The sequence below is a fragment of the Aedes albopictus genome, chromosome 1 (genome assembly GCF_035046485.1).
Source record: "Aedes albopictus strain Foshan chromosome 1, AalbF5, whole genome shotgun sequence".
NCBI lineage: Eukaryota > Metazoa > Arthropoda > Insecta > Diptera > Culicidae > Aedes > Aedes albopictus.
In genome coordinates, this window is record NC_085136.1 from 294,642,566 (window position 1) to 294,666,462 (window position 23,897).

General features: G+C 40.7%; 1 protein-coding gene across 1 annotated transcript in view; it reads right to left on the reverse strand.

Annotated features, from left to right (window-relative positions):
• Positions 1-23,897, reverse strand: part of LOC109414765 (G protein-coupled receptor kinase 2) — a gene marked incomplete at its 5' end in the record, with an annotated part of 181,097 nt that overhangs the window by 114,884 nt on the left and 42,316 nt on the right. The window lies entirely within an intron of this gene.

Consider the following 23,897-nt stretch of genomic DNA (forward strand, 5'->3'; position numbering starts at 1 on the left):
CAGTGGCAATTCTAGCAGAATTGCAGTGGCAATTCTAGCAGAATTGCAGTGGCAATTCTAGCAGAATTGCAGTGGCAATTCTAGCAGAATTGCAGTGGCAATTCTAGCAGAATTGCAGTGGCAATTCTAGCAGAATTGCAGTGGCAATTCTAGCGGAATTGCAGTGGCAATTCTAGCAGAATTGCAGTGGCAATTCTAGCAGAATTGCAGTGGCAATTCTAGCAGAATTGCAGTGGCAATTCTAGCAGAATTGCAGTGCACACTGGGCCACGAGCGGGATCTAGCAAGTAAAAACCTCTAGCGTTTTGGGAGTACATTTTTTTGAGTTGGTGTCCTCTGAAACTTGTATTAATTTTACCTGTACTTTTATATGGTGAAAAAATTAGTTGGTAATTTTGCCGCATAGGTGGCGCTGCGATACTAACTTTTTTGTCTTACGTCCCAGAAGTTTCCCGTCTTCTGCAAAGTTGTAGAGCGTGCAAAAATAAGTAAAGTTTCCGAAGACACCAAAGTTGCGTGACTTCAAATAACAAAGTTATATTAAAAATAGTAAAATTCACGTTAAAATCACGATTTCATGACTATTTTGAATGTTTATCGCAAATTTATCAATTTTAACACTTCACACGTGTTAATTAAAGTATCCTGTGTCTGATGATACCAACTTTACAATTTTTCGGGACCTTTAAAATGGTTTTTTTGGGCAAAACAGTAAAAATTACTATGATTTTTACTACCAGTTTTTTCAAAAAGCTGCAAATTTCGGCTAAATTTGATGCTTGCTTCAAAATATACCACTCAAGATCTATTAATTCTGAAGGTTTGCCGGAGGTATAATTTGGTGTTTTTGAGATATCTTGTTTTAAAATATTGCTGTTTTTATACCTAAATTGTTTTGAAAGAGATGCAATTCTTTATTCCGGAGTTGTCCTGTGATTAGATCCTCACGTATCACTTTTAAATAAAAAGTTTTATGTTTACCCATCGCCTTAATTACTTGAAATTGACGTTTTGTGTTCAATTGTCTTGCGCATCAATGTGTTGAATCGACAATGCCCATATATGTATTAGTCTATTGAAAAAAAAAAAATAATGCTCTTTGATCCTGTGTGAGCGACTTACGTTAGTGCAAAGTAAACCAATCCGTGGAATCAATAATGATTTTCAGTTAACTCAACATACATATGTTTAGATGGAAATTGATGAAATTATGAAAAAAACTTAGCTCATCATTAATTGTCATGTCATTAATTGGCACTGTGACTTAGTAAGTAAAGCACTTGTATAAGAGTCGTGAATTCAAATCTCATCTTGAGCTGAAGATATTTTTTATAATATAACCAATAATTTATTCATTTTTACGTATGTACGTTGAGGTAACTGAAAATCATTGTTGACCACACGGATTAGTATTACGAAACTTCGCACTTGCGTGAGTCGCTCACACAGGGCCAAAAACCATTATAATTTCTTTCTTTCAATATACCAATAAATATATGAGCACTGTTGATTCAACAAATTGAAGCACAAAACAGTAAAACACAAAAAGTTAATTTTGAGTAATCAGGGCGTTGGGTAAACATAAAACACTTAATTGAAATGTGATCCATGAGTATCTACTGGCAGGACAACTCCGGAATATCCCGAGATGAACTAGTCTAGAGTTAAAAATCTCGTTAATACAGACAAAAAAAAACTCCGGAATAAAGAATTGCTTCTATTTCAAAATAATTCAGATTTAAAAACATCATCTTGTTGTTTTAAAACAAGATATCTCAAAAACACCAAGTTATACCTCCGGAAAACTTTCAGATTTAATAGATCTTGAGTGTTATATTTTGAAGCAAGCTTCAAATTTAGCCGAAATTTGCAGCTTTTTGAAAAAACTGCTAGTAAAAATCATAGTAATGTTTACTATTTTGCCCAAAAAACCATTTTAAAGATCCCGAAAAATTGTAAAGTTGGTATCATTAGACACAGGCTATTTTGATTAACACGTGTGAAGAGTTAAAATTGATAAATTTGCGATAAACATTCAAAATAGTCATGAAAATATGATTTTCACGTAAATTTGACTATTTTTAATATAACTTTGTTATTTGAAGTCACACAACTTTGGTGTCTTCGGCAACTTTACTTATTTTTGCACGCTCTACAACTTTGCAGAAGACAGAAAACCTCTAGGACGTAAGACAAAAAAGTTAGTATCGCAGCGCCACCTATGCGGCAAAATTACCAACTAAATTTCTTCACCATATAAAAGTACAGGTAAAATTAATACAAGTCTCAGAAGACACCAACTCAAAAAAATGTACTCCCAAAACGCTAGAGGTTTTTACTTGCTAGATCCCGCTCGTGGCCCAGTGTGCAGTGGCAATTCTAGCAGAATCTTCTTCTTCTTCTTCTTCTTCTTAGCATAACGTCCTCATTGGGACAAAGCCTGCTTCTCAGCTTAGTGTTCTATGAGCACTTCCACAGGTATTAACTGAGAGCTTCCTCTGCCAATGACCATTTTGCATGCGTATATCGTGTGGCAGGCACGAAGATACTCTATGCCCAAGGAAGTCAAGGAAATTTCCTTTACGAAAAGATCCTGGACCGACCGGGAATCGAACCCGTCACCCTCAGCATGGTCATGCTGAATACCCGTGCGTTTACCGCCTCGACTATATGGCTCTAGCTATATGGCAGTGGCAATTCTAGCAGAATTGCAGTGGCAATTGTAGCAGAATTGCAGTGGCAATTCTAGCAGAATTGCAGTGGCAATTCTAGCAGAATTGCAGTGGCAATTCTCGCAGAATTGCAGTGGCAATTTTAGCAGAATTGCAGTAGCAAATCTAGCAGAAGTACAGTGGCAATTCTAGCAACATTGTAGTGGCAATTTTAGCAGCATTGAAGTGGCAATTCTAACAGAATTTCAGTGGCAATGGGGCACGTTCGGTGTAGTACTAGATTAGTAGTAATGAGTTGAATTTTAGTATGGTGAGAAGGTCATTTCTCCGTTTCTGCAATAAAATGGTACAAAAAGCGTGGGTATTATGATTCCTTGCCTAATTTGATGCTGTTTGACCAAAACTTTGGATAACTATGTTGTTTATGTTCCAAGAAAGGGATAAAACAACAACACTGTTGTCCAAAGTTTTGCTCAAACAGCATCAAATTAGGCAAGGAATCACCCACGCTTTTTGTACCATTTCATTGCAGAAACGGAGAATCGACCTTCACACCATACTAAAATTCAGCTCATTACTACAAATCTAGTACTTCCCCGATCTGTTAAATTCTAGCATAATTGCAGTGGCAAACCTATCAGAATTGCAGTGGCAATTCTAGCAGAATTGCTGTGGCAATTCTAGCAGAATTGCAATGGCAATTCTAGCAGAATTGCAGTGGCAATTCTAGCAGAATTGCAGTGGCAATTCTAGCAGAATTGCAGTGGCAGTTCTAGCAGAATTTCAGTGGCAATTCTAGCAGAATTACAGTGGCAATTCAAGCAGAATTGCAGTGGCGATTCTAGGGGAATTGCAGTGATAATTCTAGCATAATTGCAGTGGCAATCCTAGAAGAATTGCAGTTGCAATTCTAGCAGAATTACAGTGGCAATTCTAGCAGAATTGCAGTGGCAACTCTAGCAGAATTGCAGTGGCAATTCTAGCAGAATTACAGTGTCAATTCTAGCAGAATTGCAGTGGCAATTCTAGCAGAATTGCAGTGGCAATTCTAGCAGAATTGCAGTGGCAATTCTAGCAGAATTGCAGTGGCAATTCTAGCAGAATTGCAGTGGCAATTCTAGGGGAATTGCAGTGATAATTCTAGCATAATTGCAGTGGCAATCCGAGAAGAATTGCAGTTGCAATTCTAGCAGAATCACTGTGGCAATTCTAGCAGAATTGCAGTGGCAATTCTAGCAGAATTGCAGTGGCAATTCTAGCAGAATTGCAGTGGCAATTCTAGCAGGACTGCAGTGGCAATTCTATCAGAATTGCACTGGCAATTCTAGCAGAATCGCAGTGGCAATTCTAGGGGAATTGCAGTGATAATTCTAGCATAATTGCAGTGGCAATCCTAGAAGAATTGCAGTTGCAATTCTAGCAGAATTACATTGGAAATTCTAGCAGAATTGCAGTGGCAATTCTAGCAGAATTGCAGTGGAAATTCTAGCAGAATTACAGTGGCAATTCTAGCAGAATTGCAGTGGCAATTCTAGCAGAATTGCAGTGGCAATTCTAGCAGAATTGCAGTGGCAATTCTAGCAGAATTGCAGTGGCAATTCTAGCAGAATTGCAGTGGCAATTCTAGCAGAATTGCTGTGGCAATTCTAGCAGAATTGCAGTGGCAATTCTAGGGGAATTGCAGTGATAATTCTAGCATAATTGCAGTGGCAATTCTAGCAGAATCACTGTGGCAATTCTAGCAGAATCACTGTGGCAATTCTAGCAGAATTGCAGTGGCAATTCTAGCAGAATTGCAGTGGCAATTCTAGCAGAATTGCAGTGGCAATTCTATCAGAATTGCACTGGCAATTCTAGCAGAATCGCAGTGGCAATTCTACCAAAATCGCAGTGGCAATTCTAGGGGAATTGCAGTGATAATTCTAGCATAATTGCAGTGGCAATTCTAGGGGAATTGCAGTGATAATTCTAGCATAATTGCAGTGGCAATCCTAGAAGAATTGCAGTTGCAATTCTAGCAGAATTGCAGTGGCAATTCTAGCAGAATTGCAGTGGCAACTCTAGCAGAATTGCAGTGGCAATTCTAGCAGAATTGCAGTGATACTTATAGCAGAATTGCAGTGAAAATTCTAGCAGAATTGCAGTGGCAATTCTAGCAGAATTTCAGTTGCAATTCTAGCAGAATTGCAGTGGCAATTCTAGCACAACCGCATCGGCAATTCTAGCAGAATACCAATGGCAATTCTAGCACAATCGCATCGGCAATTCTAGCAGAATTGCAGTGGCAATTCTCGCAGAATTGCAGTCGCAATTCAAGCAGAATTGCAGTGACAGTTCTAGTAGAATTGCAGTGATAATTCTAGCATAATTGCAGACGCAATTCTAGCAGAACTGCAGACGCAATTATAGCAGAATTGCAGTCGTAATTCTACCAGAATTGCTGTGGCAATTCTAGCAAACCTGCAGTGGCAATTCTGGTAGAATTTCAGTGGCAATTCTAGCAGAATTGCAGTGGCAATTCTAGCAGAATTGCAGTGATACTTATAGCAGAATTGCAGTGGCAACTCTAGCAAAATTGCAGTGGCAATTATAGCACAATCGCATCGGCAATTCTAGCAGAATTGCAGTGGCAATTCTAGCAGAACTGCAGACGCAATTCTAGCAGAATCGCAGTGGCAATCCTAGCAGAATTGCAGTGGCAATTCTAGCAGAATTGCAGTGGCAATTCTAGCAGAATTGCAATGGCAATTTTAGCAGCATTACAGTGACAACTCTAGCAGAATACCAATGGCAATTCTAGCACAACCGCATCGGCAATTCTAGCAGAATACCAATGGCAATTCTAGTACAATCGCATCGGCAATTTTAGCAGAATTGCAGTGGCAATTCTAGCAGAATTGCACTCGCAATTCTAGCAGAATTGCAGTGGCAATTCTAGCAGAATTGCAGTGGCAATTCTAGCAGAATTGCACTCGCAATTCTAGCAGAATTGCAGTGGCAGTTCTAGTAGAATTGCAGTGATAATTGCAGTGGCAATTCTAGCAGAACTGCAGTGGCAATTCTAGCAGAATTGCAGTGGCAATTTTAGCAAAATTGCAGTGGCAGTTATAGCACAATCGCATCGGCAATTCTAGCAGAATTGCAGGGGCAATTCTAGCAGAACTGCAGACGCAATTCTAGCAGAATTGCAGCGACAATTCTAGCAGAATTGCAGTGGCAATTCTAGCACAATTGCAGTGGCAATTCTAGCACAATTGCAGTGGCAATTCTAGCACAATTGTAGTGGCAATTCTAGCACAATTGCAGTGGCAATTCTAGCACAATTGCAGTGGCAATTCTAGCAGAATTGCAGTGGAAATTCTAGCACAATTGCAGTGGCAATTCTAGCACAATTGCAGTGGCAATTCTAGCACAATTGCAGTGGCAATTCTAGTACAATTGCAGTGGCAATTCTAGCACAATTGCAGTGGCAATTCTAGCACAATTGCAGTGGCAATTCTAGCACAATTGCGGTGGCAATTCTAGCAGAATTACAGTGGCAATTCTAGCAGAATTGCAGTGGCAATTCTAGCAGAATTGCAGTGGCAATTCTAGCAGAATTGCAGTGGCAATTCTAGCAGAATTGCAGTGGCAATTCTAGCACAATTGCGGTGGCAATTCTAGCACAATTGCAGTGGCAATTCTAGCACAATTGCAGTGGCAATTCTAGCACAATTGCAGTGGCAATTCTAGCAGAATTGCAGTGATACTTATAGCAGAATTGCAGTGAAAATTCTAGCAGAATTGCAGTGGCAATTCTAGCAGAATTTCAGTTGCAATTCTAGCAGAATTGCAGTGGCAATTCTAGCACAACCGCATCGGCAATTCTAGCAGAATACCAATGGCAATTCTAGCACAATCGCATCGGCAATTCTAGCAGAATTGCAGTGGCAATTCTCGCAGAATTGCAGTCGCAATTCAAGCAGAATTGCAGTGACAGTTCTAGTAGAATTGCAGTGATAATTCTAGCATAATTGCAGACGCAATTCTAGCAGAACTGCAGACGCAATTCTAGCAGAATTGCAGTCGTAATTCTACCAGAATTGCTGTGGCAATTCTAGCAAACCTGCAGTGGCAATTCTGGTAGAATTTCAGTGGCAATTCTAGCAGAATTGCAGTGGCAATTCTGGCAGAATTGTAGTGACATCAACGTCACTACATTTCTTGAACAGGCTGAACAATAAATATGGTAGATGTTGTAGATCTTAAGAAAATGAATTCTAGAGTAGTTTGGATAACCTAGATCACCCAATTCATGCACCAGGAATTTTCTAGGGGTGCTTTGAGGCTTTTTGAGTACCGTAGACTGTGTTCTGTGATCATTCATCGTGTATAAAATTTGGTTGAGAATGTTGGATTTGTGTCACAAGCTTCGGAGTACTTTGGAGGCCTTAGAATAGCTCTAGAATCAAAACTTCAACAGGCTATGATGGGTAGTAATACATTGCATGTAAAGGATCAGTAAAAACTATTAATGATTAACAAAACGATTAAATTTGAGCAAAAATATGTAGAATTAAAAAAAATACAAAAAAGCCACGTGTTTTCGGCTCCCAGCAAAAGGGGGAGGGTGCAAAGGGAGGAGGTACCTTGCATTTCATAGCACAACTATTCCCCTTGACTATAACAAAATCCTGGGTAAAATGTTTAAAAAAAGAAGATATTACATTTCTACCAAAAGTAGATCGTCCTGGGTGTTTACGGGTTAATAACGTGGAAACAATAATGGATGTAGAAAATATCTGGTTCATCCAATATTGCCCAATGAACAATATCTTCATTTGCACCCACATCTGGATTCTCCAAAGTTGTTACTAAAGCCGAAAACAATCTAGGTGCTGCATACTCGTTCATAAGCATTGGATGTCAACGCTGACAAACACTTCTTTCCACTCATAAATCTACCCACCACATTCATACTTCACCTCACTGCTGGACGAGGGCCTTCGAAGTCTCCAGTGGGTCTGGGTGATGAGAACACTTCTCATATCTCGTTCACCATCCCTCCCTATCCACTGGTTCAAGAAGGACATATTCCCCCACCTTTCAAACCTCTCCACACAGCACAAACTTTTGTTTTCAATCACATTTGAACAACTGTGACTGTGCAGATGGTCTCTCTGGTGAATGCGTTTCCCTTGTTTGGAGTTCACATTGATCATTTTCCTTACTTCCGTTCCTCGCCACGTCGCCACCACCACCATCGTCGACTAGGTCCGACGACCGGAAAAGTTCCGTTATCATAAGACAATCCAGAGATATCTCCAAATTCCTTTCTGGTCGTTTTTTCGTTCCCCCGCAGCCGCAGTTGGAATGCGTCCGGAATTCAAAATCCTGGGAAAATCCCTGGAAATGCAACTTCCTTTGAAGGAACCATCGAAAATGGGGCATGGGGTTTTGCGATGTCGAGAAGTAGCTCACACTTCTTCTCAAGTGGTGGTGGTGGTGGTCGTCGTTTTCGGGATGCAAAAAAATATCTGTGGCAAGTGCCATAAATTTTCATTTATGACTTTTGGCACCGGGGAACTCTCCGTCCGGGATGCTTGGCATTGCATTGTGCGCGGCCACTGCTGACTGGTGACTGCCCCGGAAATGTGTGGAACGCTTTTTCGGGTTACGAACGGGTGCCGGTCGTAAAACAAAAACCGAGAGCTGCTTCAGCTTTGTTTGCGTTGTTGACCCGGGGTCGTTTTTATTCTGGTTGGGAACGGGAAAGGACTGTCAAAGTTGCTGATGCTGCTAAGTTATGTAGAGTGTGCAGTACTGTGCAGTGAAGGGCATTGTTCTACGGTATTAAAAAGACATAATAAAGGGGAAGCTGCTGCATTATATAGTTTTTGAACTAGGATTCTGTGTGGAATTGGATTCAAATCCCACTGAGATCACTAGCCTCTGCCCAGCAACTCCTATCCCTATCTCCCCATGGTACCGGCCGGAAATTGCGAGTAATCTTCGGATAACCATGGCGACTTTTCGTCGTGTGTTGACAGGGAAGGGAGGGTTTGCTTCTACACACCTGAGCGTCTGCTCTCCAGGAGGAGCGATTCACAACAGCGTCTAATCCCCACGTTAGGGGCGGCTGATCGACGTTCGAGTGCCAGTGAAGGACTCTAAGCTCAACTATTCACTATGGTCCTCCGGAAAGTAGGAGGTTAGTGTCCGGCCCTCCGAGCTAGCCCTGAAAACGCAACGAAAACTCAGCAACAGAATAATAACCAAGACGACCCCAGCTAACAAAGAGGACTTGCGATTGGAAACTGGGTACGTGGAACTGCCGATCTCTTAACTTCATTGGGAGCACCGATCAACTGAATGACCGCGAGTTCGGCATTGTAGGGCTCTTTATGTTTTTGCGTCCCGAAAACGACGACCACGACCACTACTTGAGAAGAAGTGTGAGCTGCTTCCCGGCAAAGTCAGCCGTAACGCCAACCCCCATGCCCCATTTTTGATGGGTGCTTTTCTTGTGAAGGGAAGTTGCATTCCCAGGGATTTCCCAGGAGAAGGAGTTTCCCAGGATTTTGAATTCCGGAAGCATTCCAACTGCTGCTGCGGGGGAGAGAAAAAACGACTAGAAAGGAATTCGGAGATATCTCCGGATTGTCTTATGATAACGAAACTTTACTGGTCGGATCAGTCGACGATGCGATGGTGGCGACGGGGCAGGGTTCGAAAGTAAGGAGGAATGATCAATGTGAACTCCAAACAAGGGAAACGCATTCACCAGAGAGACCATCTGCACAGTCACAGTTGCTCAAATGCGATTGAAAACAAAAGTTTATGCTCTGTGGGAAGGTTCGGAAGGTAGGGGATGTGTACTTTTTGAACCAGTAGATACGGATGGTGAACGAGATGCGGGAAATGTTCTCATCGCCCAGACCCACTGGCGACTTCGACGGTTGTCGTTCAGGGAGGTGAGGAATGTATGGTGATATGAGTGGAATGAAGTGTTTCCCAGCGTTGACTTTCAGTACTTACAAACGATGAACCAGTATCTAGGTCATTTTCAGCCTTAGAAACAACTTTGGGGAATCTAGATGTGGGTGCAATCGAAAACAACGGAAGGGGCTTATTCTTACAGGAATCCCGAGCAAAGCCCGATATCAAAATTACAGCAAGTCGATAACATGATTTGTATCCAGCAACCAATTGATATCACATTTTGATATCAGTTTAACTTTACATAATGTGATTTCAAATTTTGTTTTCGGTTTGCTGTCATTTTAAATTATTGTAATTCTTTATTGTTAGAATGGTTTTAAATCTTTTAGTAAATTATGTAAAGTAATTCTAATGATATATCTTTAGTGCAATTATATATTATTGCATCTATGATTAGATATCAACCGAATTATTCTACATTCAAAGATTTTCCATTTTTCTTGCGTTCATAGCAAAAACAGATATCATTATGCTATCATCGATAGCAGGAATTGTTTTCAATTTGTCGTCACAGGAACATTTTTCTGCTCTTATTTTTGATGTTTTAACCGTTAAAACGACCAAAACGACAACAACCTGAGTTATCAAAATTTAAAATACCACAACATCAAATTTAGATTTCAATTTGCTATCAGACTTTGCTCGGGATTCCATCATGGGTTCAACAAAAAAAAAAGAAATGTATGATTCCTCCGACTGTCCTTTTAGAATGTATTATCTCATTTGTACTTCTTTAAAGTTATCTCCAAGATTACTACTAGCTAGAAATTGTTTAAAGGTTTCCTTCAGGATTTATTAAATTTCACACATCATTCATTAGAAATAGAAAGGATTCGAGCAAGAATTCCTCCAATGCATTCCTGACCATGTAGCTTTGACAGTTTCTACAAAGATTGCTCCATAGATTTTTTTTTAGGAATTCCTCCAAGAATTTTCCTTGGATCTTCTTCAGGAGTTTCTTAAGAAATGGTGGAGCCTCGTAGCCGCGCGGTTAGGGTCACCAAGCTTCTAATCGCACCATGCTATGGGGTGAGGGTTCGATTCCCGCTCCGGGCGATGATTGATTGATTGATTTGTCTTTATTAGAGAGACTTTCAGCCCTTGGCTGGTTCGTCTCTTCCGGGCGATGAAACATTTCATGAGAATAGTTTCTTCACCGTATCCACTGGTGCATGCTCCATGTGTCCCTCGTCTAGTGTTAAGTTTCATATTCAGTCTGTACAGCCTCTGGCTGAAGACGGTGTCCGCGTCTTTTAAGAAAAGATGTAATTTGAAATTAGTGCATGGCCCCAGAAATTCTTCTAGAAATTCTCGTGAATTCTTTCTAGGAATAAGAGTTTCTAAGAGATCTCTTCAGAAGATGCACCTTCAAGAACAATTGTTTCACAAAGGTTCAGATATTTTTATCACAGATTGTCTGCTCTGGGGGTCTATTATAGAAATTCAGTTTTTTTCCTGAAAGTTTTTCAAAAATTATAGTTCGATTTTTCCCAAGTTTTATTCAGGTATTACTCCATAAATTCAAAGGTTCTCTCTCTCTCTCTTCTTGGCGTAACGTCCTCCTGGGACAAAGCCTGCTTCTCAGCTTAGTGTTCTATGAGCACTTCCACAGTTATTAACTGAGAGCTTCCTCTGCCAATGACCATTTTGCATGTGTATATCGTGTGGCAGGCACGAAGATACTCTATGCCCAAGGAAGTCAAGGAAATTTCCTTTACGAAAAGATCCTGGACCGACCGGGAATCGAGCCCGTCACCCTCAGCATGGTCATGCTGAATACCCGTGCGTTTACCGCCTCGGCTATATGGGCCCTCAATTCAAAGGTTCTCTCAGGCATTTATTTAGATATTCCTCTAGAAAACTCACAAGAGATTCTTCTAGATGTTTCTTCAGGGATAGCTCAAGATTTGGTAAGTCCTTTCTTCAGGGGTTCTATTAAAAAAATGTCCGGTGTTGCTTCATGAAATTCTCCAGAGATTCTCTTAGTAATTCCTGCAAAATTTACTCCAGAATGAATCCATCCTAGGCATATTTAAATGAATTTTCCAAGAAATTCTTCTGTGAATACCTGCAGTGGTTTCTCCAGGTAATTAAAGATTCTTTGAAAAAGAAAATTTCAGACATTTCTTCAGTAGTTCTCTTAAGAATTTCTCCACGTTTCATTTTCTGCTAGATTTTCTTCCAAAATTTCTTCAGGTAGTCTTTTTGGATTTTTTTTACGAATCCCTCATGATATATATGATATTTTTTTTTTTAGATTTCCTCCAAAATATCTCTAGGATTTTTTCCAAGGATTCCTTCAAAAAACCAGTAGATTTGTTTGCAATTTCTGCAAAAATTTTTTTTAGTGATTGATTCAGAAAATCCTCAAGAAATATCAAGCATGTTTCATTGTTTCAGGAGTTCGAAAAAATAATGAGAAATTTTTTTCTATGAATTTTTAAAGTTTTCTTCTATGAATTTATTAAGAAATCCTTCAAAGATAACTTTAGAAATTTTCGTTTAGGAATTGTTCCAAAAAATGTCAAGCCTAACCTCCAAAAAACCTTCACAGGTATACCCCGTCGTTTATAGGGGATTTCTTCAAAGGATCCTCCACGGAGTTTTATAGAATTTTCTTCAGGGATTCAATCAACAGTTCTTCCAGTATTTTTTGGAATAGCTTTAGAAAAAAAAACTACTAAAAAACTTCCTGGAGGAATATCTGAAACCAATCCTGCATAAATCTTGGAAGGAATCGCATAATGTATTTCTGGCAGAACCACGAAAGTAATTTCAAAAAAAATCTTCCATGAAAAAAAAACATTCGAAAAAATCCCTTGCTGAAACTCCCGAGGAATTCCTAACATTCTGAAAAAATATCAGGAGTTATTTTTGGAGGAATCTCAAAATGGATTTCTGAGAAAATGTCCAGTAGAATCCCTATTGAAGTCTCTGAAAGTACTATTGAATAAATCTCCAGAGGAATGTCCGAAGAAATCTCAGGGATATTCTTGAAGAAATACCTGACGAAACTCCTCAGGAAACCTTCGACGAAATTTCTAGAAAATTTTATTAAGAATTGTATTTCAAATTCCTGGAAAAATCCTTCAATTGAAGTCCTGGAGAATTTTCTGAACGTATTCCTGGTGCAATCTGTGAACGTCTTCATTTATAAAGACATTGCTGTTGGGCATTTTTTTTATTATCGTACTAATTGGGCCGAAGCGTCTCAGATTTTCATGAAACTTTTTCCACAGGCAGGGCTCATGGATATATGAACAAAAAAATGAGAAAAAATCAGGGTCGCCTATTTTCCCGGAAAACTCAGGTGGAAATTTTTGGTTTTCCCCTGACACTACTTACTTTGAAAAATCATAACTCAAGAACGAAGTATCGTAGAAACAAAGTTTTTTTTTGAAAATGAAGGCAAATTTTCTCAGGAATCCAAAAAAATATGAACTGGAAAAAGTTTTCCCCAAAATGTTCCACAGTTGAGAAAATTCGTAAAGAAAAGCCGGAAAAACTATGCCCGAGCTCGTGGAAAATTTTCGATAAAATATTTTTTAGAAGGTAATATTATAATATTTAATCGCTGAAATTTTTGGAATGCACTTTTTTTCGTTTTTGAGTTATGGCCAATTTTGTTGAAAAATTCCCAATTGTGCCGTAAAAGCCTTTTCTTTGAAAAATCATAACTCAAGAACGAAGCATCGTTGAAGCAAAGTTTTTTGAATGAAAACGAAAGCTAATTTTCTCAAGAATTCAAAAAAAAAATATGGAGTGGAAAAAGATTTCCACAAAATTTTCCACCGTTGAGGAAATTTATAAAGAAGAGCCGGAAAAACTATGTCCAAACTCGCGGAAAATTTTCAAAAAAATATTTTTGAGAAGGTAATTTTATAAGCTTTGGTCGCTGAAATTTTTGGAATGTACTTTTTTTTCGTTACTGAGTTATGGCCAATTTAGTGAAAATGACCATGTAAGCCTATATTATATGGTCATTTTTCACTAAATTTCCCATAACTCAGGAACGAAAATTAAGTGCATTCCAAAAATTTCAGCAATCAAAGCTCATGAAATTACCGTCTCAAAAATATTTTTGAAAATTTTCCAAGAGTTCGGACATAGTTTTTCCGGCTTTTCTTTATGAATTTTCTCAACGGTGGAAAATTTCGTGGAAAACTTTTTCCACTTCATATTTTTTTTTTGAATTCTTGAGAAAATTTTCTTTCATTTTTATTAAAACTTTGTTTCTACGATGATTCTTTCTTGAGTAATGATTTTTCAAAGAAAAGGTTTTTATGGCACATTTGGACATTTTTCAACAAAATTGGCCATAACTCAAAAACTTAAAAAAAAATAGCATTCCAAAAATTTCAGCGATTGAAGCTAATAAAATAACCATCTTGTTCGGGAAAGATAAGACGGCCGATTCTTTTTAGCGATAACGCTTTAAGCTGAAATATGTATTTCGTTAATAATAATTCTTTTTTAAGACGCAGTTGTGACTTAAAAATTCCGATCACCCTAATTTTAACCTTCCTCGAACAAACAGCATAAATTCTTGGCTTGTAACGTAATAACAGATTTAGAGGCAATTAATTTGGGTTTATATAATAATGAAAGAGGATACTTGTTTCGTTAATCGCAATTACCGAAGAATGCGTTGATTAATGGTAATGACACGCACTGGAACCTGGGATCACTATGGGGACATAGTTAAATCATCAGTGTTAAAAATTCAATGGATCTAAATGTGCGCTAACCTATAATGCTAACTGCTCTTAGATTCTTAATACGAGCATCTTAGCCCAGTCACTACAGCTGCCACTAAACCGCATATAATCAAGGCACTCACTTTTCGCACTTAATTAATAGATATTAGTGTCTAAATTATTTGTGCACTATTTTAAAAGCGATATAAAAATAGCAAAAATATGTGGATTCAGTCGCTTCTTCAGCATCTACAATCTATTGTTGCTCTGTTGTATTAAACTGCTCCTTGATTTGGCTTCGGGCAGCTGCCTGCTCCTGACAGGGTTGCCAAACATGAGGCGGCGTCACCAACACATCTCCAAAATATTTTTTTCGAAAATTTTCCAAGAGTTCGGGCATAGTTTTTTCGGCTTTTCTTTACGAATTTTCTGAACTATGGAAAACTTTTTTCAGTTCATTTTTTTTGGACTCCTGAAAAAATTTGCTGTCATTTTCTAAAAAAAAACTTTGTTTCTACGATGCTTCGTTCTTGCGTTATGATTTTTCAATAGTGTCAAGGGAAAATCAAAAAAATCCGGAAAATAGGCGACCCCGAATTTTTCTCAATTTTTTTTGTTCATATATCCATGAGCCCCGCCTGTGGAAAAAGTTTCATGAAAATCTGAGACCCTTCGGCCCAAACCCGTACGGTAATAAAAAAAATCCCCTGTTGGAATACCTGAAGATACACCTAGATAAACTTTTTAGATATTCTGAAAAAATGTCTGAATTATTTCTGATGATATTGCTGGGTAAATGCATGATGGAATATGTGGAAGAAATCCTGCAGTTCTGGAAAAATTCCTGCCTGAATCACCGAAAGCAATAATGCAAGCATCTCTGGAGTGTTACTGCAGGCTTTTTTAATCAACCCCTGAAAAAAATATTGGGAATATTTCTACAAGAATGTTCAATGGATTACCTCGAGCAATTCCCGAACAAATCTTTGGGAAACTTAAGTGTAGAATTAGCTTTAAGTTAAAATATACAGTGTATAAAAAAATCTGATGGACTTCTTTAAGAAATATTTGTAAGAATTTCTGAAAGAATATCTGGAAGATTTTCTGAAGAAATACTGTAAGAATTTCTAAATTTTCTTTGCTGAAAATTCTAAAGGCTCTGGTGAAATTTTCGAAGAAATTTCTAAACGATTATTATTAGTTCTTTATTATTGGGGAATTCAGCCCGAGGCAGATTCATCCATGATTTCTAAACGAATCTCTAGAAGAATTTTTGAACTTATCCCTGGCGGAGTTCCAGAATCTACCTGGAAGAATTCTTGGAGATATTTCTGGAGCAATTTTTTAGCGAATATCTGAAGGAAGCTCTTGAGAAATTGCTTTATGAATTCCTGGAAGAATTTATAAAGAAACCACTGGACGAGTTTCTGAAAAAAATCTTCTGAAAGAATTTCTGAAGAAGTCTGTAGAAGAGTTTCTAAAAAAACTCTTGGACAAGTTTCTGAAAGAATTCTAAACTTTTGATTTTTTGAAGGAATCGCTGAAGGCATTTCTGAAGGAATTCGTGGACGATTTCCGGTAGAGAAATTAGGGAGGCAACCGTGGATGCTTTTCTAGAGAAATGCTTGAAGAAACTTTTGGTGGTTCATCTAGAGGAAATTCTGGAAGCGATTCTGAAAGAATTTCTGCAGCAATCCGTAGAGGGTACTCTAAATGAAATTTCAAAAAAAAATGCAGAAAGTTATTGGTGGATAGTTGGTAAGGTAAGCTACCGGATTGAAAGAACGGCGAACACGGTTCACTTGCTAGTTATCTGAAGGGTCTCATTTGTTATCTTCAGTAAAAGTCCCTCATCGGCAAATACCAAGCTGTGGAACAGAATAACATGCGGAGGTTTTACGAAGCTGTCAATAGCGTGTGGAGAAAGACAGCGCCTTCTCCCGTCATGCATAACGACCGTGGTGGAGACTTACTACCAGATAAAACAATGGTGGCTACCAGGAGGAGAGTGCACTTCGAGGTATTGTTGAACGGTTGGTATGGAGCGATTGAACAGAATTAAAATCAAATTATAAAATCGATGAAGAAAAAGCTGGCTACGCTCGTGATTCTACTTATCGAACAATAAGTGATAAAGCGCACGTCATAATCTCAAATTTCACAATGCCCTAACAGAAAAGTCTCGCTTTCTTCCGCCCAAATCGAAACGATAACCGCTTCTGACAGCGAACATGATTCAACAGTACGTGCTCCTCTGCTCTGCTGGATGAAGCTGTCAAATATCCCGAATGTTGCGAATCATCGATCAAGCAGCAAGTGCCACCAATATGTGCGCTCCTGCGTCCGTGTCCCGCCGCCGGCCGTCTGGATTTGCTCCATTCGTAGAAAAGCACTTATCACGCATACCTACCTACCTAGCAACTAGGATTCACCAGCCAGCCAGCTATTATCCGGAGCGGATACACATTTGAGTGACGTGGGAAAATCACTCACCTCATCCCCCGCACACCCTCGCGCATCATCATCGTATCGGATCCGGATGTGGCCAAGAAGGAAGTAGTGCACACAGCCGTCCGTCTCTATGAGTTGCCATTTTTGGATTTCCCCGTAGCGGGAAATTTTCCCGAAAAGACAAAACTTTTCTCGTTAGAGGTTTCGGTCAACGAAGTGCTGGCCGCGTGCTGGCTAGCTAGCTAGCTGGTTCCACACTTGTGTTATGGGCGGGAAAATTTGCTGGGTCACCGTGGCTAACTACCAATTGGTGATTATTGAGTTTCATTGGCACCTGTCCGTCGCACGTGGAATGGGGGAAACTAATGTGTACCACGTGGAGATCAGAAAACCCCGGAATCAATTCATCTTGCCATTTGTTTCCGGCGTTGTTTGAATGAGTCAACGGAAATCAAAGAAGCATCCTCGCCCTCAGTTTCTTTATGATCTCAACTTGTTGGTTAGTTTGGATAGGATTTTTTGGTTGATAGAATTTTGGGGATGTTTGTCTTTGGCTCTGTTGGCCCTATTTGAGTAAACAGAGGCCCTTCAAAGCTAAACTTGAACAAATATTTAACTTGTAAGAAAAGTTAATATGAGTGTCATTCCCAACAGAAATGTTAGCTCTCATTTCATCATTTATTGAACAGTAGAAATCTTCCAATTTTTTTTATAAGGAGCTCCCTAATTACTTTGCCTTTGGGCACTTCCGCTTTAGAACTTTTTGATTTTATAATATGGTTAAGATGTTTCACGGGCTTGGTGGTCTAGTGTCTGTCGCTTCTGACTCGTATGCAGAAGGTCCTAGGTTCAATCCCTGGCCTGTCCCTTTCCTCCTACTTTGTATCTTTCTATGTATTTTCTCCCTCCCCTCTACATATACAATTCATGAACATTCATATGTTGAAAAAATCCGTTTCCCTTCCTTCCAACTTTCACTGCACAGTATTTATCAGATAACGCCTACGAGATGCAATCAGCTGAACTGTGCCGCGCAACTTCAGAATAATAAAACACACAATTCTGTCACCTTAAATACGCCTGGCATCCACGCACCAATGTATGAACCCTCTGCCAACCATTCCTACCAACACTCCGACATCCGCATGAGTTTGTGCAGTGCAGACGCAGAGGTATATTCGGTCTAACGTGGATACAAATGATTGCAATAATCATTTCCTTCCCCTTCTCACATTGAATTTTGGTTTGGACCTGCAACCTGACGTGGCAGACGTTCCTAAAATAGAAGACCCCCAACGCTCACACACTGAAGATGCCTGCTAATCCCCGGCAAATATCTGATTGGTTCCTTGTGTGAGTGTAGCTGGTCTGGCGATACTGAAGTAGCATCTACGGGCGGTCAATCAAGCTCAAGCTCAAGCTATGCTTAAGATGTTTCAATTTGGAATTTTAATTAAACATTCCGACTATTGGAGATTTGCTATTTTGGAACATGTTCACATGATAAACTAATATTGGATCAAATCCCGCACGATAGGCTTGTCAGAGGCCAAGCAACGAACCCTGAATTTCTCGTTACACTCACCGAAGCGTTCTTGTAATATTTTTATCCCGGCCAGACGACGAACCTCAGCATCTGATGTACAGGGTGGAGTGTACAGAATCATCATTTTTTAAGGATCCGCTGGAGCTTAAGGTGGTGAGTATTAGCACAGCTCTTCCAAATTGGTAAGCCGTACTCGAGCACCGGAAAGAAGGCCTGTTTCGAGACAGTAAGCCTAATCTGCAATTCTTGAGGGATAATATCGCCTCCGATTGACGAGCGGGTACAAAAGCTTTAGCAAGATACATATTACACTTTTTCACCGTCTAATCAATCTGCTGCATGAAGACCAGCTTCCTGTCTAGACTCAAGCCTGAAGTCGTACAAGGTAATCTAGCAATCGAATCATCAGCCGGAACAAGTCTTGGGGATTTGCAGCGGGAGAAGATGATGGCCTGGGTCTTTACCGCGTTGACACAACTCTTCCAGCTGCTAAAGTACTTTGTCAGGCCATTCAAGCTTCTTTGCAGCCTCGACGTGAGCTCACATTTGACCCAAAGTGCGAGGAGAAGGTGTGAATGTTTTCAAGATTCTGCGTCTCAAGTAGTACTTATTACAATATACTGGTGTTGTAAACCTCAGCGGTTCTTCAGATTGAGAACGGGCCATGCAAGAATCTTAAGTGCGATGAGAAAAATAAACAGATTAACTGAAAAATATTACAGATTATGCAATCAGTGGTTCCCAATTTGTGGTCACAAGTCATGCAATTTTCTCAAAAGCTAGGAGTCATCACGAACCATTTCTTACAATAGAGGAGCGTAACATAGCATAGTGATTTCCAAACTGAGATAACGGTCGTATTTGGCGTATAGTAATCTAGTAATAGCTCATAAACCACATAGACCAAATTTTGGCCATTCAGATGGCCCTCGTCACTCGGAAGCGCCCATTAGGACTCTTGAGATCTCCCTCGGACACCCTAAGAGCCTTTTAGACACTCATGAGACTCCCAGAATCTTCCTGCAATGAATCTGGGACCTCCTGGAACTCCCCCCTCTGAGCGCTCCTGGGATCCCCCCTTAGCTCTCTTGGAACTCCACTTGGACCTCTCTTATAATCCCCCTGGAATCCCCTGCGAACCCCAGAAACCCTTGAAACGCCTATGAGAAACCCCTTTTGAAAACCCCTGTAACACATCTTAGGCCACCTTAAACGCCCCTGCTACCCCATGGACTTCCTGAGAATGCCTGAAATGACACTGAGACCCACTAAAAAAAACACCTGAATCCGCCTGAAACTTCGCTTGAAACCCCCTGAGAACGGCTGAAATGACACTTACACCCCCTCCCTGAAACTCCACTGAGGCATCTTGGGATACCTTGAGAACCCCTGAGACCTGCTAATGGTCCCAAAATATAATTTCATTTCGTTCTCACACTTTCGGTTCTTCAGAAATCCGTGTGGCTCGTTACCATAAAATGAAAACCACTGCTATTTGCAACAGACCTATATTGAAGATACTCTTTCTTTAGATGATCAATCCGAGGAACACGTTCATTTCTTCCTGGCAATTTTGGTTCTTGCGGAATTCTTGTGACCCGAGAACCCAGATTGGAAACCACAGAGTTTTGCAACACAACTTTATAGTAATCAGTGCTCTGTGAGACGTCAATCGAAAGAAAATATTCATTTCAGCCTCAAATTTATGGTTTTTGAGAATTTAACGTGGGTCGTGACCATGAATTGGAAACCACCGATCTTCAAAACGCATCTGCATTAAAGATACTGCTGCTTGAGATGAACAATCCGAAAAATATTTGTCTACGTTCGTTCTAGCTCTTTCAGCGCTTCAGAAATTTCCGTGGCCCGTGGTTTCATATTGGGAACCGCTGTGCTATACTCAAGTAAGTTGATCCAAAGGCGTAGAATCCGGAAAACATTTTCATTTTATCGTCACACTTGCGGTTCTTGAGATATTCATGGGATCCGTAACCATAGATTGGAAACCACTGGTTTTCCAAAATATCTATATTAGAGAAACTGATCCTTGAGATGATTTATCCGAAAAACATTTCCACTTCTTCCTAGCACTTTCGGTTCTTGAGGAATACAACCAGGAGGAATTTCCTAAAAGATTTCCCAGCAAAATCTCTGAAAGAATTCCCGAAGGACCAACTGGAGTATTCTCAGATGATCTTCTAGAAGAATTGCGGGAGGAACTACTGGAAGCATTCCCGAAGGAACTTCTGAAAAAAATTCCCGAATCACCTACTGGAGGTATTCCCGAGAGAGCTCCTAGAAGAATTCCCGGAGAAGTTCCATATTAATTCCAAAAGGAACTCCTGGAAGAATTCCCAGAGAAACTCCTGAACAATACCCAGAAGAACTCCTGGAAGAAATCCCGGAGAATTTCCTGGAAGAATTTCCGGAGGAGCTTTCGGAAAAATTCCTGAGGATATCCTGGAAGAATTTACGGAGGAATTCATGAAGGAGTTCCCGGAAGAATTGCTAAAAGAAAAACCGGAGGAACTGCTGGAAGAATTCCCGGAGGAACTCCTGGAAGAATTTCCGGCGGAACTTCTGGAAGAATTTCCGAAGGAACTCCTGGAAGAACTCCCGGAGAAACTCCTGGAACAATTCCCAAAGGAACTCCTGGAGGAAATTCTGGAAGAATTTTCGGAGGAATTCCTAGAGGAAATCCTGGAAGAATTCCCAGAGGAAATCTCCGGAAGACCTCTTGAAGGAACTCCTGGAAGAATTCCTGGACAATCTCCTAGAGGAATTCCCGAAAAATTCGTGAAGGACCTACTGGAGGTATTCCCGGAGGAACTCTAGGGAGCAATTCCCGGAGAATCTCCTAGAGGAATTCCTGGAAGAATTCCCGAAGGACCTACTGGAGATATTCCCGGTGGAACTCCTGGAAGAATTCCAGAAAGACTTACTGGAGGTATTCCCGGAGGAACTTCTGGAAGAATTCCCGGAGGAACTTCTGGAAGAATTCCCGGAGGAACTTCTGGAAGAATTCCCGGAGGAACTTGTGGAAGTATTCCCAGAGAAATATCTGAAAGAACTCCCGGAGGAACTTCAGGAAGAATTCCCGGAGGAACTTGTGGAAGAATTCCCGGAGGAACTTGTGGAAGAATTCCCGGAGGAACTTCTGGAAGAATTCCCGGAGGAACTTCTGGAAGAATTCCCGGAAGAACTTCTGGAAAAATTCCCAGGGGGAACTTCTTGAAGAATTCCCGGAGGAACTTCTGGAAGAATTCCCGGAGGAACTTCTGGAAGAATTCCCGGAGGAACTTCTGGAAGAATTCTTGGAGGAATTTCTGGAAGAATTCCCGGAGGAACTTCTGGAAGAATTTCCGGAGGAACTTCTGGAAGAATTCCCGGAGCAACTTCTGGAAGAATTCCCGGAGGAACTTCTGGAAGAATTCCGGGTGGAACTTCTGGAAGAATTCCCAGAGAAACTCTTGGAAGAATTTAGGATCTCCTTAAAAAAATCCGGAGGATTTCCTTATAAATTCCTGGAGAAACTCCAGAAAGAATTCCCAGAGGAACTCCTAGAAAAATTCCCCGAGAAACTCTTGAAGGAATTCACGGAGGAACTCCCGAAAGAATTACCAGCGGTACTCTTGGAAGAATTCCGAAGGAGTTCCTCATAAGCTCCTGGAGAAATTCCAGAAAAAAAATCCCAAGGAGACTTCTGCAGAATTCTCAGAATAATTTCTAGAAGAATTCCCGGAGGAATTCCTGGAAGAATTCCCGAAGGAACTCCTAGAGGAATTGAGGAAGTCCTGGAACAATACTCGGAGGAACTCCTGTAAGTATTCTGGAGGAGTTCTTCATGAATTTCTGGAGAAAGTCCACAAAAAATCCCGGAGAAAATCCCAGAGGAACTCCTGGAAGAGTTCTCGGAGGAACTCCTGGAAGAGTTCTCGGAAGAACTCCTGGAAAAATTCTCGGAGGAACTTCTGCAAGAATTCCCGGAGGAACTGTTGGAGGAATTGAGGAACTCCCGGAAGAATTACCAGTGAAACTCCTGGAAGAATTACCGGAGGAATTCCTGTAAGAATTCCCTGAGGAACTCCTGGAAGAATTCCCAGAAAAACTTCTGGAAGAACTCTTGGAGGAACTCCTAGAAGAATCCCTGGAGGAATTCCTGGAAGAAATCCCGTAGGAAGCTCTTATCAGATCCACCGATCTACCAGTGGGAACTCCCATACAAGGGAGAGAATTCCAGGATGTAGCTCCAGTGGGAACTTTTGAAGAAATGTTAAGAGGGAAACTCTGGCGGAATTTTCAGTTAATTCTGGAGACATTCCTAGAGGGAACTCCTGGAGGAATCCCCAAGGGAAATCCTGAAAGTATTCTCAGCGAGAACTCCTGCAGGAGTTCCCAGAGAGAGCTACTCGAAGAATCTACGGCGGGAACTTCTCTAAGCATTCGAAGTCTGAGGAATTCCCAGCGGAAACTTGTGGAGGAATCTCCAGCGGTAAAGAAATCCCCAGAAGAAATTCTTGGATGAACCCACAGTGGTAACTCTTGGAGGAATCCTCAACGAGAGCTTCTGTAGGAGTTCCTGAACGAATCCCCAGCAGGAATTCTTGGAGGAATCCTTAGCAAGAACTCTTGGAGGGCTATCCCTCTTCTTGCAGAAGTTCCCGCTTTGGATTCTCCCAAGAGTTTCCCTCTGGAAGTACACACTGGGAATCTCTTCAGAATTCCTGGAGGAATACCAGCTGACGCTGGGCATCCTTCAGGAATCTTCAACGAGAACTTGAGAACTCGAAGAATAATGTGCGAGAAATCCTGAAAACACCCAACGAGAACTCCTGAAGGAATGCTCATCAAGAACTCCAGAAGGGATCTTCAGCGAGAACTCCAGAAGTGGAGATTCTTTCTGAAGTTCTCGCTCGCGAACTCGTGGTGGAATCCGCAATAGCAATTTCAAAACGGATTCTCAGCGAAAATTTCTGGAAGAATCCACAGCTAGGACTCCTGGAAGATTCGCCATTCATGGAGGATGCTGTCTAGAATGTTAAAATTATTCCCTTAAACAATGTAACGATGTGACCGGGAGGAGCTCTTTGTGAATCCCTAAGGGGAGCTTACAATTCAGTCCCCGCGAAAATAGCTGCTGGCATCTTTGCCCTGGAATTTTCTTTTATTTAGACAAAGAACCATATCTCCAGCACCGTAAATTTTCCTCATCATGTCGCAACTGACACTGACTGGCAACAATCGCAGATGATGATGCTTGTCTTGGCAAGTTGAAGAGTTGGTCGTCAGGTTCCTATCAATTTCGCTTCATCTTTTATCGCACCGGCAAAACTCAACGCCAAAGCATCATCAATAGGACACAAACAGCAAATTTGTTCGCCACCAAGGATTTATTTTTATGTCGAACAAACAGGAGCACAGAGTGGGAAGAAAACGATCCCTTTGACCGCCGGCGGCGGGCGCAGCTGATGGACTTCCAAGGAGTTGTTTGTGTCCACCGTCCATCGATGGACGCGACGCGACGACCGCCTGAAAGCCCCGAGGGGAAGT